Raw genomic sequence first — 16,594 nt, forward strand, 5'->3', positions numbered from 1 at the left:
CTGTAGTTCCAGCTACTTGGAAGGCTGTGATGGAAGGATTGCTTAAGCCCAGCAGGTCAAGGATGCGGTGGTCATGAGCATGCCACTGCACTCCAGCCTGGGCGACAGAGTGAGACTCCAACTCAAAAAAAAAAAAAATGAAAACATGAAAATCAAAAATAAAGCAAAATGGAAACTAACAAGCTCTTCAGGTACACAAAAGCCTTGCTGAGCTTTTTATAACCCCTTAAAAATTAAAAAAAGCCTTTCTCCTTTTGGGTAGTGTGACAAAAGTCACAGAGGTAACCACTGTTCTCAATCTAACAACCAAAATTATCTGCATAAGCCACAAAATCAATTTTGTTTTGTTTTTAATTCACTAGATTGCTTAGAGTACAAAGAATCTAAATGAATTGAACTCCAGAAAGTGCTAAGCTACTCACAGGAAACAGGAAATTTTCTCTCCTGCATGCTGATTTTCAATTATGGTAAAGCAGCAAAACAGAAACCCCATAGATAAAAAGGAGAAATTGACAGAAATTTTAATGTATTTTTAATGTATATATGTGGGCTGGTTTGATAGATTAGAATTCCAAGAAACTCTAGTCTCAAATTAAGTCTTTCTCTATCTGTCAGTTTTCCATAGGACTTCATCATGCACTCAGTGATAGTACATCAAAAACTGAGAGCAAGGCCAGGTGCGGTGGCTCAAGCCTGTAATCTCAGCACTTTGGGAGGCCAAGGTGAGAGGATCGCCTAACCCCACAGTTTTGAGAGCAGCCTGGGCAACATGGTGAGAGATCTCGTCTCTAAAAAAAAAAAAAAAAAGACTGAGCAAAGATGCAAGCTGAGAGAAATCTGAGGCATTGCAAGCCTTCATATAAAGGTAGCCGCCCTCCAAAGGATAGAGGCAGAGGAGCAGAGCAGAGAGAAATTTCCCTAGGCTCTGAAAGCCAGGATAGAAGTGCAAAGCAAACTTCTTTAGGACTCTTATTCCAGAAAGATTGTAATTCAGAATCTTCCACAGTTTGAAAAGTTAGCAGCACGGTTATAAAACAAAAAGATCTTTCCAGAACATCACCAATGCTGAGACCCTAGGCCCTTCTGACTAGAAAAGCCTAATCCCACACACTAAAAAATATCTGAAGTCTGTGGTGCACTGAATCAAGTAAAGCTACAACAAAAGACCAAGCTCAACTACACATTGGAATGATTCAGCCCCTGGAGTTAAGTATTATTCATTTCAATAATCACTTGTCTTCAAAATGGCCAGGATATGAGTTGTGTGTGTGTGTGTGTGTGTGTGTGTGTGTGTGTGTGTGAGTTGGAGTCTCACTCTGTCACCCAGACTGGAGTGCAATGGTAGGCTCTCGGCCACTGCAGCCTCGACCTGCTGGGCTCCGCGATCCTTCTGCCTCAGCCTTTTTGATTTAATGTAGAGATGAGGTCTTGCCGAGTTGCCCAGGTGGGTCTGAAACTCGCGGGTTCAGGCAATCCACTCGCCTCAACCTCCCAAAGTGCTGGGGTTACGGCTGAGCCACCGAGTCTGGTAGGATATGAATTTTTATTGATACATAATATTTGTACATATTTATAGGGTACATGTGATATTTTGTTCCATATATTATTATATAATGTATAATGATCCAACTAGGATATTAAGGTTATCCATTATCTCAGGTATTTGTCATTTCTATGTGTTGAAACATTTCAAGTTCTCTTTCTACCTATTTTTAAAAATGCAAAACATTGTGTTAATTATGGTTATCCTACTCTGCTATCAGCTATTATTTATCTATTCATCCAATAATAGACACTTAGGTTGATTCCATATCCTGGCTTTTGTGAATAGTGCTGCAACAAATATGAGGATATAAATAGACCAATAACAACCAAGGTAATTGACTCCGACATAAGAAAACCCCCAAGTGCCCATGCCGTAAAAAATAAGAGTGGGACCTCATCAAACTGACAATCTTCGGCAAAGCCAAAGAAACCATCAAAAGAGCGAGGAGACAGCCCACAGACAGGGAAAAAATATTTGCCAACTGTTTATCTGACAAAGACCTAACATCTAGGATCTACAAGGAACTCAAACATGCTGAAAAGAAAAAAACAAACAGCCCCATTACAAAGGGGGCAAAAGATATGAATAGACACTTCTCAAAAGAAGACATATAAGCAGCCAACAGATACATGAAAAAATGCTCAGTCACACTAGTCATCAAAGAAATGCAAACCAAAACCACAATGCAATACCACCTAACTCCAGCCAGGATGACCATCATCAATAACTCAAAAAACAACAGATGCTGGAGAGGATGCGGGGGAAAAGGGAACACTTCTATGCTGTTTGTGGGAGTGCAAACTATACAACCTCTGTGGAAGATAGTTTGGCAATTCATAAAAGATCTAAAAATCGACTTCCATGTGACCCTGCCATCTTTCTACTGGGAATATACCCAGAGGAACTCAAATCACTCTATGAAAAAGATACCAGCACACGTATGCTTATTGCAGCATTGTTCACAATAGCAAAAACATGGAAACAACCATGCCGCCTACTGAAAGAGGACTGGATTTAAAAAATGTGGTCCATATTCACGATGGAATATTATGCAGCCATAAAGAAGGACAAAATTATGAACTTCACAGCAACTTGGATGGACTTAGAGTCTATAATACCGAGTGATCTATCACATAAACAAAGAACTGAATACCACATGTTCTCACTCATAAATGGACCTTGAACAATTATTAATACTATAAGAAAGGGATTGGCGTAGTGGGAAACTGTCAGGGGAAGGGGGGCAAGATTGGCAGTATTGGGAAACTTCCAGGGGAGGGAAAAGGAAAGGTACACCTTGTCAAAAAAGATGTATAATGAACATTTGTATACCTAACCCTGAATTGTACCCCACATCTTTAAAATAAAAAATTTAAAAATAAAAAATAAACATGAGGGTACTGGTGTCTCTTTGATAGACTAACTTCCTTTTCTTTGAACAAATACCCACTAGCGGAATTGATGGATTGTATGGTTGTTCTATTTTTTGGTTTTGGGAAAATCTCTCTACTGTTATCCACAGTGGCTATACTAATTTACATTCTTACCAAACTAATTTACATTCTTACCAATAGTGTATAAGTGTTTCCTTCTCTCCCCATCCTCGCCAGCATTCATTTAAGAAAAAAAAAATAGCCCTTCTGGCCGGACTTGGTGGCTCAGCTTGTAATCTCAGCACTTTGGGAGGCCTAGGTGAGTGGATTGCCTGAGTCCACGGTTTCAAGACCAGCCTGGGCAAGTTGGTGAGACCTCATCTCTACAATAAATCAAAAAAATTAGCCAGGCATGATAGCATGAGCCTGTAGTTCCCACTACTCAGAAGGCTGAGGCAGAAGGATCACCTGAGTCCAGCAGGGCAACACTGGGGTGACCATGAGCGTGCCACTACACTCCAATCTGGGCAATGGAGTGAGACTCCAACTCAATAATAATAATAATAATAATAATAATAATAATAATAGCCTTTCTAACTAGCGTACAATGATATTTCATTATGGTTTTAATTTACATTTCCCTGATAATGATATTGTGCATTTTCTCAAATACTTGGTGGCCATTTATATGTCTTCTTTTGAGAAATGTCTATTCATGTCCTTTGACCATTTTTAAAGGAACTGTTTTCTTACTGTGGTGTTGAGTTCTTTATATGTGCTGTATAATTAGTCCCTTGTAAGATGAATAGTTTGCAAATATTTTCTCCCATTCAACAAGTTGTCTTTCACTTTGTTGATTGCTTCTTTCACTTTTTAACTTGACATAATCCAGTTTGTTCATTTTTGGTTTTGTTGCCTCTACTTTTGAGGTCATAGCCACAAAATCTTTGCTTAATCTCCTGAAATTATTCTCTTATATTTTCTTCTAGTAGTTTCATAGTTTCAAATCTTTTGTTTAAATCTTTAATCCATCTTGATTTGGCTGTTTGTACTTAGTGAGAGATATACTGTCACTTTGGATATATTATCCCATTATTTCCTGGACCATAAGGTTTCTGCTAAGAAATCTGCTGTTATGCCTGGGCAACTTGGCGAGACCTCATCTCTACAATAAATCAAAAATTAGACAAACGTGGTAGTGCACGCCTGTAGTTCCAGCTACTAGAAGGCTGAGGTGGAAGGATCGCCAGAGCCCAGCAGGTCAAGGCTGCAGTGGCCGGGAGTGACCACTGCACTCTAGTCTGGGTGACAGAGTGAGACTCCAACTCAAAAAAAAAAAAAAGAAAGAAATCTGCTGTTAGTATGATTAGAGTTCCCTCTAAGTGACTAGACTCTTTTTTCTTGCTCTTTTTAGAATTCTCTCCTTATCTTTGACATTTGATAGTTTGACTATAGTGTATTGTGGAGATTTTTTGGAATCATTATCTATTTGTGCATCTCTGAGTTTCCTGTCTGTGGATGACTAAGTCTCTTGTTAGACTTGAGAAGTTTTCAGTTATTATTTTATTAAATGTTCTATCCCTTTAGTTTTCTCTTGGCTTCCAGGGACACCAACAATTTGAGTATTTGGCCACTTTATGTGGTCCCATATGCCACATAGGTTTTGTTCATTCTCTTTTATTCATTTTTAAAAATATTTATGTTACTGGGTTATTTTTTACAAACCTGTCTTAAAGTTCTGAAGTTCTTTGCTCTGCTTGATATAATCTATTGTTGAAGCTCTCAAGTGTATTTTTTATTTTATTTGATGAATTCTTCAGTTCCAGGATTTCTGTTTCTGATTTATTTGTATTGTTTATCTGTATTTTCTTATATCTTACTCAACTCTGTGAAGTTGGTTGGGTAGAGCACTTTGGCTTTGATTCTAAGTCCATGCAGTACTATGGTCATCATATAATTTCTTCAACTATGACTAATATCAGTGGTTTCTATGACTTCCTCAGTGACTTAGGGTGCAGTTGTCAGTAGAGGTTGTGGTAAAGTTTTACTGGGGTTGGGTACACCAGTTGAGCAAGTTCTCATGCTCCACTGGTGGTAGCAATGGGCCAAGAGAGCCTGTATTTGGGGCCCAGGCCATTGTACACTGCCAATATCAGCATGCCCAGACAGGTCAATTCTTGGGACTCCAAGAGGCTTGTTTGGGTGTCAGCAATGGCAGCAGTAAGCTGGGTGGGTGGGCAGGCATGTCCTTGGGTCTTTAGACAGCTGTGTTGCATGGTTGAAGGCAGTAGCAGTGGCAGGACAACTCTCTGATGCTCAAGCAGTCTGTGCTGGTATTGGCAGTGGCTGCAATAGGTTGGGCAGGCCAGTCCCCAGGTTTGTAGGTGGCATATCCAAGTGGCTGCCAGCTGTAGTGGTATCAGTAGATTGGTTGGGCTCATCTTCAGATGCCTGGGAAAAGTGCTTAGTTGCCAATGGTGGTGAACCAGGTAAGACAATCCCTGGTCTTCCAGAAAGTGTGTTTGAGCATGGAGGGGTACGATGGCTGGCAGGCCTGTCCTCAAGGCACCTGCATGCAGGCACTTGCTGTGGCGGGTTGTAAGAAGTGATTCTCAGGCCCTTGGCACAGTGTTTGGTTGGAGATGCCAGAGGCTGCACCATGGCTCTGCCTTTGGGGAGGACAGATTGCTTTCAGTGGCAACAGCCATAAGCAGGAAACTAGGAAACAGTGCTTCAGCCCCAGGTGGTGACTGTGGACAGGGGAGGCTGTCTTAAGGGTGCTTGTAAATGCATGTCAACCCCATCAAGCAATTTTTTAAACTTTTTTTTTAAATTACAAGGCACAAAAGAAGAAAGAAAATTGATCCATGATCATAAGTGGAAACAATCAGTGCAGGTGATACAGAAATGGCCCAGATGTTGAAATTATCAGGCAGGATACTTTCACCTGAAAGTACTCAAACTGGCCATTGTTTTGTTAAACTTTGGTGTGTCTACATGGCTCTTTGATCTACGGTTGCCATATTTCCTAGCTTTGGCCACCTCCCCTACCTTGGGGAGGTGAATCTCCTCTCTCTCTCTCTCCAATTTACTTTCTAAATAAACTATATGTTCCAATCTAAAAAAAAAAAAAAAGAAAGTATGCAAACTAAACTACAAAGAGAATAAAGGGTGTAAAAGAACAGAGCCCTTGGGATATGTGGAACAATATCAAACACTAATATATATGTAACTGGTGTCTTAGACAGAAGAGAGGCACAGAAGAAATAGCAGAATAAATATGGCTAAAATTTCCTCCAATTTGTTGAAAAACGTTAGCCCATAGTTCCAAGAAACTCAGTAAACATAAGGAGGGCAAGAACTAAGAAAAACACAACTATTGCATTATAGTCAAACTGATCATATAAAGAGAAAATTCTAAAAACAGTGATAGAAAAAAATAGAAATCTTACATATAGGTGAATGACCCATATAAATATCATTTAACATCTACCACAAGTACTAGAAGCCAGAAGACAATAAAATAGATTTTTACAGTGCTTAAAGTAAAAACAAAAAACAAAAGCAAATATAATCCTTAATCCAACAAAAATACACTTAAAAATTAAAGCAAAAGAGGAATGGCATGAACAAAATAATCTCTCCTGTCATCAGGACTGGGGATGTTAGTTTCCTGTGGTGAGACCTGGAATGGCCAACTATCAAGGGGAAGTTCAAAGTTCAAAGTTTGAAACTGGATGATGATTCAGTTATAGAAGGAAAATGTACATCAAAACATTCACCCAGAAATCAAGTACTGGCTAGGTGCAGTGTGGTGGCTCATGCTATAATTCCAGCACTTTAGGAAGCCAAGGTGAGAGGATTGCCTGAGCCCAAGGGTTCAAGACCAGCCTGGGCAACTTGGCAAGATCTCATCTCTACCATAAATAAAAAAATTAGCCAGGCGTGGTGGCATGTGCCTGTGGTTCCAGCTACTTGGAAGGCTGAGGCTGAAGACTCATCTGAGTCCAGCAGGTTTAGGTTGTGGTGGCCGTAAGCATGCCACTGCACTCCAGCCTGAGCAACAGAGTGAGACTCCAACTCAAAAATAAAGAAAGAAAGAAAGAAAAGAAAATCAAGTGATTATAAGGGTACTTCGAAGACAACTTCAAACAGAACAGAATGTGCCTGTTGCTGCTTGACAGCAATTCTACACTGACATGTACTGTCCAATCTGTCATCTCTTTTGTGGTACCTGTATTATTGCATACTAACAATACAGTTCATGGCTTGGGGCAATTAGTTGTCCAATCTGTAGACAAACGGTATCTTTACTCTTAACAATATTTGGTGATGATGATCAGCCTCGGGATGTTGGAAGATTGCATCAAGATATTGATGATTATGACCAGAAGATTCTCAGGGCAGCCCAGATCCATTATGGAACGAATTATGGATCTACCCACTTTTCTGAGGCAGGCATTCAGATAAATGTTTTCAGTCAGGGGCCTTTTCTGGATGTTCTGCATTAGGATAATACTTTGTTTAAAGGGAGTATTTTTCTACCTCCTATCACCTCTAGATTTTATACTGGATGCTTTGTTTGGAATTTTATGTTTTCTAGATTATTTTTTTTGGTCATTTTTCTATTGCTTATCTACATCTCTATTATGTCTCAAGAAGTGATAATCCAAAGGCTAACCAGATTTTTTAAAAAAGAGTTTGCTAGAATATCTGTGCTAATGTATAAAATCAAACAAAAGGACCAGTAGCAGTATAAAGTATTTGAATATTATCTTACAAGCTTAAAATAGTTGTATAACAAACATTTGATTATCATTTGACAAATTCCTAGCAGTAAATACTTGCATTTTTACATTTTGCAGGTTCTAATGTTCATAATTATAATGATCTACAGTTATGTCTCAATTTTGTGTTGTCTATAAAGTATCTGGAAAAAATATAGATTTATATTACAAGGGATGCTTTTATCTTTTGTTTTTCCCCAAAATTAGATTAATTGTAAGATAGTAAGGAAATGTTAAATGTACAGTTTATCCAATTTATCCTCTTCAATGGGTACCTATATGATAACATAGAGCTATGATGCTCATCTAAATATTTTTGTTACAATAAAAGATTATACAGTAAAAAAAAAGAAAGCAAAATAAAGATATTTTCAGAAAAAAATCTGAGATCATGTTTGCAGTAGATAGCCTATGAGAAATGCTAAAATGTTGAAGAAAAATTATACCAGATGAACAATTGGATCTGTTTGGGAAAGTATAAAGAGAAAAAAAAGTAATTATCTGGGTAATGTAAAAGTTCTTTTTCAAAATATCTTTATATATATACACACACATGTGTATTTCTAAATGCAATTAAAAGACTATCATTATTTAAAATATAAATAATAACAATGTATTGTGAGGTTTATGAAACATATAGAAATAAAATATAATGACAAAAGGTGGAAGTAGGGTAAATAGTATTATATAGTTGTAAGATTCTTATATTACTGTTTTCCAAGTAATACAAAATTATTTGCAGGTAGACTATGATAACTTAAAATTATTGTCAGGAACTCAGCTGGGACAGAGAGAGCTGAGCAGTCAGGTGTCAGAGTAGCCAATTAAAACAATAAGCTACAGATGAAACTATTAAGGCATTAATTACTTACTGCGATGCTGTAGGCAAAAATCTAAACTGAAGAAAGGGCTAGGTGCAAGAAGAAAGTCAGTGGATCAGTGCAGACACGAAAGCCAACTCACTGTTGAGAAAATGTCCCAAGTAAATGGCTCCAGCAATTCTATAAACTCTGAAGTTAAGGGAGAGTAGAGAGGAAGTGGTAGAAGAGGGAAAATGCTGGTGAGCCAAACTAGGGAAATGTGACTCTAAGTTTCTCCTCTCCTTCTCTCTGAAAGAGGCCTAGTAGAGGTGCCAGAGAGGACATTGAACCTTGAACAAAGGTCTGAGTAAGCGAGTTACCTTAAAAATAAGGTAACTGGGCTAGGAATGTAAATACATAAAACATGTGACTCAAAAAAAAAAAAAAAAAACCAAACAAAACATGTGACTCTAACTCTTCAAAACGGTACAGAAACAAACTAGAAGACTCAAAGGCAGGGAGATAAAATCATCTAGATGTTCATTCTTTCATATATCTGGGAGTTATGCTGGCTCACAGCTGGGGGCATCATTTCCCCTATATGTGGGTCTTGATGTAGTCTTTCTGCATGGGGTAGTTTTAGTTTTGTGGAGGCTAAAGCAACTCCATCTTGGATGCTAGTTTACAATGATGATATCTGATTAACCCTAATTCCAGACCTCTAAGATTCTACTTTGTGTTCTGTCCCTTTTATAAGAGCAAGTACATACTGTAAATCCTGCCTTTAGACAAGCTCCTACACACTCTTTCTGAAGCACATACACTCCTTCCCTACGGCATTAAGTCCTGAGCCTGGGGGCAACAGTGTGGGGATCCATCATCTCACAGCCACCTGAGATATGGCTTCTGTTCATAAGTTCCTATAAATGTTTCTTTCTGAGATACTAGATTTGTCAGCTTCTTTCTTCAGTCTTTCATCTCCCTCGGGCTTTGGGGGCAGGTTTGCATAGACCTACTGACCTTGGAACACTTAGTGAAGTCATACAGGAACTAAGAGACCAAGAAATGGGAAAAGGGAATGAAGTATCCACAGTGAAATCTCAGAGGAGATAGTCACTTCTATGTGATGTGGTGTGACTCACTTTTCAGATGTCTGTGGATCATTATAAGACTATAGGGACACCCCCAAAATGCTGGTGGGCTTAGAACAATTGTTAACTGAGAACAATCTACTGCACTGTGGTAAGAAAGAATGGCAAGTAGCCACTGCAGTTGAATAAGCTGCTTCTGTGGGTTGCTTATTTGGCAATGGAAGCTCAGCTAGCTGCAGATGCAAAAGTAAATTGGCTGGAGTAGCTATTACAATCAGAAAAAAGATTTTTATAAAGCTCTATAGTTAAAGTCAACTTAATTAAAACTGATATTTAGGCTATATGTATACTTTTTTTTCAAGCCTCTGTTCTCTCAATATACAATTTTCTCAGTTGACTTAATGCCTGTCTTCTTTTTTTCTTTTTTCTTTTTTCTTGCCAGAAATGGTTTTCTTTCTTTATTTTTTATTAAACATATTTTTTATTATAAAATTGTGGGGTACGCCTCTCTTCTTTTTTTTTTTTTTTTTTTGAGTTGGAGTCTCACTCTGTCACCCAGACTGGAGTGCAGTGGCCGCTCTCGGCCACCGCAGCCTCAACCCGCTGGGCTCCGGCGATCCTTCCGCCTCAGTCTTCCAAGTAGCCGGAATTACAGGCATGCACTACCATGCCCGGCTGATTTTTTTTTAATTTATTGTAGAGCTGAGGTCTCGCTGCCCAGTCGGGTCTTGAACCCGCGGGCTCAGGCAATCCACTCACTTCAGCCTCCCAAAAGCGCGGGACGCCTCTCTTCTTAAACCCCTGCTAACCATAAGCACACCGTCTGCTTCTCCATTTGCTTCTACCCATCTAAACTTCTACCCTCGATGCCACATGAAGGGACCTAAAAATACATTTTTAACAGCCTAGGATCCCTTAAGGCAAACAGAAAAGGTGCCACAAGCTCCTCTTTGCTAGGGTCCGGATAGGGTGAGGGTAGACGGAGAGGCGAGGGGAGGCACAGCACCAGTAACCCAGAGATGCGCACTGGCAACCCAGAGATCTGAGTTATGCAAAGAATTGCAGCACACAAAGAAGTTAAAAAAACAAAAGTTTATTTAAAAGCAAATTAGAGAGAGAAAGAGAAGGTAGAAAGAAGATTCACCTCCCCAAGGTGGGGCAGGGAGCCAAAGCCAGGAAGCGTGATGACAACCATAGCTCTAAGAGCACATGGCCACACCAGAATCTAGCAAGGCCGCTAGCTGCTTGTGGCTGAGGCCTTTTAGCCATTCCCCTTGATGGGGAAAGATCATTAAGGTGATTGGGTGGTGGTCCACTCCACGTCATAATGAAGGGGTAGGCAAGCACAGGTACTGATGTCAGGTGATGGACAGTAGGCAGATGAGTGGGTTAATCACATGACTGCTGCCATGGTGGAATTTATCTGTGTCACAAAGGGCTGATTAGGTTAACTTGGGGAGTTTGGGCCCAGAGGGGTTTTTTCCTGCAAGCAACTTGTTAGCTTTGCAATTCACAAATCCCCTGACCAAAGGTGATAGTATTATCACTTTTATGACTTTGGCCAGCCAAAGGGTGATCTTTGATCTTTGGCCTAGACAAGGAACCTAAAAGTTTACTAGAGATTATTATGCTAAACCATGAATTGAAAGGTTGGGCTGTCCAGGTCTTGCAACTGATGAAGATTTGCCAAGGGGGATAGGACAGGCTGTAGCTTATCCTGCCGTAGAATATCTGAATGCTTTCTAATGGTTATGCTGAGGCAAAAAAGACTAAATTAAGAATAAGCTAAGTTTCTTCTAGGTTTCTATGAGTACCACTTTTCACTCTTTTTAGGAGGAATCTCTGTTTTTCCTCATGAGACCCCAAGAGTCGTAAGCAGATAGATTTCTCTTAGGTCTAAAATGCTGCTCTCCTTTGTATTGCATTGCCTAATATTTTTGGCTTTGGGGAAATGGTATCAGAAATTACTTTGTACTGTGAGAAAACTTGACCTTGGTGTGCATAATGGCTTTTGAGTCACTGGTGAGAGCTATAATGTCTATAGAGGTGGCTAACAGCAATTGTTTACAGTAAATGATTATTACTGGAGGGGGCTACTTGTTTCTTTGCATGTTTGGGTAAGAAAAATGTGATTTGGATACTTAGAGTCTATGCAAACACTTGCCACTGGGGATAAGACTTTCATGGGTGGGAGCAGCACTCATCACAGGGTGAGTTGATTGGCATGGGGTTACCCACCAGCCTTGGGGGAGTCCTTGCAGTGAGGGGAAGCATTACAGTATTTAGTCCTGTGCTGTTTTCCTCTTTTGGGGAACCCAAGATTCAATATAAAAAATGAGATTCTTGATTTTGGGGAATCTAAATGTTCTGCCTTAGAGCTGTGGCTGCCTTTCACATATTGAATAAATATTTAAATAAATTACATATTTTCTTTGTCCTATTAATTGAAGGGCTCCATTCTGAAGCCAGTAATCTAATTAAGAAGCCAGCTGAGTTAAAAAGACTACCTATCAAACTAAATCAGTCTTCAAAATACAACTTTCTGACATTTAGCTGGATATACTGAAATTCTTTCTAAAGGAAATTTGTATCTATAAAGGAAATTTTCATTTGTAAAAACATCTCTCTGCACCTAAAAAAGTTAGAAACTCTTAGGCTTACAAGGGCGGACTCCACTCAAAACAGCAAATTATTTATAAAAGATTGTGTTATTCTCACATGTTTAAACTTCAGTCACCTTCAAAGTACTCTCCAGAATGGTATAATAGACACTGGAAAGTCAGAAAGAGAGGAGGGAGGGCAGAGGGGCAAAAGAAATCACCTTTTGGGTACAATGTGCACAGGTAGGGGTGGCGGCTGCTCTTAAAGCCCAGACCAAAAACGATTTGCATCCCCCAAAGACACTGAAATTTTAAAATAAATAAAAACAAAGTACTCTCCATTTGGTGCAATAAACCTATTGAGACAGCTTTTTTCACCCCTCAAAATGGGTTTTTAGTCCATTTTGATGCGTTTAGTACTTCTCCATTTTTTGTTTCACTTCTTCCACATTAGCAAAACTTTTCTCTTTGAGGACTTTTTTTCATCCAGGGAAACAAAAAAAAGTCGCTCGGGGCAAGATTGGGTAAATAGGGAGGGTGGGACACAAGGGTCATGCATTTTTCCTCAAAAACTGCTGAACACTCAGTGTAGTGTGGGCGGGTGCATTTGTAAATCACTCATCATGAAATGGGCAAATGCTCCACACTGATGTCATAGGTTCCTAGAACACTTACCTAGCAAGAGAAGCCTGTACTAGAAGGGGCCTGCCCTCCAAAAAATGATTCTGGGTTTCAGGGGGTGCTCCTGCGTAAATTTACATTAAAAATTTTGTTTAAGGTACTTTCCCTGGAAATCTTGTCTGAACTGGGCTTTTACCTGTGCCTTTCCTTGTCTCAGCAGATAATGATGTCTAGTTCTAAGTTTTCTGCCTTTAAGATGTAAATTTTCTACTTTGTTTCACCTAGGAGTCATGTCTTTGGAAATGCAAGTTTAGAGTTGCCTAGCTAGTGATTGTTTCGGGCAATGGCACAGGTAATCAAGAAATTGATAGTCTATAGTAGAAGGAAAAAATGATTTAAAAATTGGCAAATGCGCACACGCCAAGGCGAGTGGATTGCCTGAGCCCGCAGGTTCAAGACCAGCCCAGGTAACTTGGATAGATCTTGTCTTTACAATAAATAAGAAATTAGCTGGGCATAGTTCTGGCTACTTGAAAGGCTGAGGTGGAAGGATCACCGGCATGTAGCAGGTCGACACCGGAGTGGCTGTGAACGTGCCACTGCACTCCAGCCTGGGTGACAAAGTGAGACTACAACAATAAATAAATAAATAAATAAATAAATAAATAAATGATTTTTAGTAATTTAAAACCTTAAAGTCATTTATGTTAAGTAATCCTAGGTTTTTCACTGGGAATTAGGGTAACTAAGAGTTAAAATAGCAGTCAATATTTATAAGTAAAACTACTAAATATAAGAAACAATTGCATATAAAGTATATTAAGAAAGATGTATTTTTGGCAAATACATTAATAAAAAAGACTTGAAGATATAGTTTTTGCTAAAAGAGAAATAATTTTATGTAGTTTAGAGGTTAATTAATAAAAGTTTTATGTAAATCTTATGTGATCAAAAGTTGACTAGGATTAGATGATTTGTTTATAAGGTTTTATTAAAATTAGCTTTAGTATTGATGATACACTAATATAAAAGTAAAATTTAGTTTAATTTTTTGAACAAAATATTCATATAGTATTAATAAGAGATTTTTTTTTTGTTTACCTTTTGAGTAAACTACAACAATTTTTTAACAAAAAAAGGAGTGGGTAAAGTCATGGGAGTGGTCCCAAAACAGTAAAAATCTTTAGATAGTTACTATAAAATAAAATGAATAAAAATAAATTGGTGGGGCTAAAGGGAGCCTCTGCTGGTTCCTCATGTTAAAGAGCACCATGGGAGTTTCCTGTATTTACCTCTGATTGGAGACATTTTAAAAATCAGAAAGCAAAGATCACAATGAGAAAGCTCAGGCAATGTTGGGGTAGGTTAATAAAAATCAAGATAAACAAATGGTCAAGATTCCTAGACTCAACCCCCTGCTGGGAAACCAAAGTGAGGCAGTTTATAAGAGAGAGTAAAGTAGTCTTGGGGTGAAGAAGAAAATTTCCTCGGACTAAAGAATAAATATAAGTTTTGACAGGATTATAAAAGATGAAATGTTTAAGCAGGTTTTATGTAAAGTAGTTGTGTCTCTTCTACCTAAATGTTTTATGGAAATAGTATATGTAACTGGGGAATGTTTCCCCTATGCAGAAGGCACGTAAATCCACCCTCTGAGTAATATTAGTTGGACATGCTATATGGGAACTAGTAAACCACCGGAGCCTACAATGTAGAACAGAAGCTAGAGCACTGGTAGGGACAAATTATCCACTCAATAGCTCTTTGTGGAACATTTTCTAAAGTGTATGGCAAAAGCCAGTGAGCACTTCCCAATGCCTAATAGGACTTTGGACTGGAAAATTTTCACTTGAAGCCGGGCACAGTGGCTCACACCTGTAATCCCAGCACTTTGGGAGGTGGAGGTGAGAGGATTCTCTGAGCTCAGGGGTTTGAGATCAGCCTGAGCAACATGGTGAGACCTTGTCTCTACAATAAATCAAAAAATCAGTCGGGCATGGTGGCACATGCTTGTGGTTCCAGATACTTGGAAGGCTGAGGTGGAAGGATCACCTGAGTGTGCCACTGCACTCCAGCCTGGGTAACAGAGTGAAACTCCAACTCAGAAAAAGAAAATTTTTGCTTAAGGAGACTTTACTGCCTTGCTAGGGACACTAATTAAACCTCCCAATATGACTAAAGGACATAAATGATCTTGACAGCTAAAATACACATGCTGTCTGGTGTGATGTCAGAGAAACACTCTGATGGGGATAGTAGTGCCCCAAACAGTTGTATTGTTATGGCAGAATTGTGAGTTACTGACACATCAGCACACCAGAATCTGAATTATGAGCTCTTTATTAAGCGAGGTCAAGAGTGGCTTATGCCAGTAAGGCCCTTGAGGCTTGAGTGAGATTTGTGACAAGGTTTTATTTTATTTTATTTATTATTTATTATTTTTATTTTTTAGTTGGAGTCTCACTCTGTCACCCAGACTGGAGTGCAGTGGCTGCTCCCGGCCACCACAGCCTCGACCTGCTGGGCTCCGGAGATTCTTCCGCTCAGCCTTCCAAGTAGCTGGAACTACAGGCACGCGCTACTATGCCCGGCTAGTTTTTTGATTTATTGTAGGATGAGGTCTCGCCAAGTTGCCCAGGCAGGTCTCGAACCCGCCGGATCAGGCAATCCACTCACCTCAGCCTCCCAAAGGCACGGGATTACAGGCTGAGCCACCAAGCCTGGCTGTGACAAGCTTTTATAAGTAATACTAGCAAGCAGGCTACATAGCAGGGGGTAAGGAAAGGAGGAACTAAAAACAATGGGGACTTTTGCAAGGTATAATTTTTAACTATGTCTTCGTATTGAAAGGTGCAGGGAACAGTCAGAGGGGCGTCTCCCAAGATGGCACTAAACACTACATAGAACCAAACAAAGACAACAAAGGCCCTAAGCTCCTGCTTTTCCCGCGCGTGTGAAACTTAAACCTATGCGCAAATATTATCTCTCTATAGAAATACTACCTCATAGCCCCCTCCAGTAAGACCCTAACATGGCACTAGCCAGTCCTTGCCAGACCCTGGCACAGCACTGGCCACCCCCTCCCAAACCGATAAATACAGACCTCTCTCGCGGTCTCTCTCTCACTCTCTCTCCCTTACCCAGCAGTTACAGACCCTCTTCCTTCTCTCTGTAGCCGCTGCTTTAATAAATCTCTTGGCCTCAAAGGGTGTTGAGTCTCGCTGCGCGCCACCATCTTTCATTGGTATCATGACTCCATCGGGAATTCTCTCGCCCTAAGGCGGGACCCCGTCCCGGCGCCAGTGGGACTAACCCCTTAAGGCCTTTGCCCACTTTCTTGAATGCCAGATCCGCATCCATCACCACCTCAGATAGGTAAGTGCCCCTAACTGAAAAACCTAAAAACCTCACCCGGGATACCCGGAAGGGACTGACTGTTGATCGTCCGGCGGCTATTTCGGCCCCAGGTGAGGGGAGGACCACACCCCGCCTAGGCTTTCAAAGCCACAGCAGACCCCTACTGGTTTTCCCCTCTCCAGCCAAGGTCTCTAAAACCACCTCTATAACTCCTATAAGCATTCAAAAAAGTGGGCAGAGATTTCCCTCCCTCCTGTCCTGCTTCGACCCATTAAACTCTTGGCCTTAACGGGTGTTAGGTCTCACTGTGAATCGGGTCTTTTTAGCCCTTGTGCAGGTCTCTCTTTCGCCCCTGGGTGGGAGCCTGATTTGGTGCCTGTGGCCAATCCAGCCCTCCCAGACTCTCCCCACCCTTCTGA

General features: G+C 40.0%; 1 pseudogene; it reads left to right on the forward strand.

The window, feature by feature from the left end:
- Positions 1 to 168: 168 nt before the first annotated feature.
- On the forward strand, positions 169 to 7,670 carry LOC103256780 (annotated as a pseudogene).
- The last annotated feature ends 8,924 nt before the right edge of the window (positions 7,671 to 16,594 follow it).

This window comes from Carlito syrichta, unplaced genomic scaffold, assembly GCF_000164805.1.
Source record: "Carlito syrichta isolate Samal-C Ts95f unplaced genomic scaffold, Tarsius_syrichta-2.0.1 Scaffold296304, whole genome shotgun sequence".
NCBI lineage: Eukaryota > Metazoa > Chordata > Mammalia > Primates > Tarsiidae > Carlito > Carlito syrichta.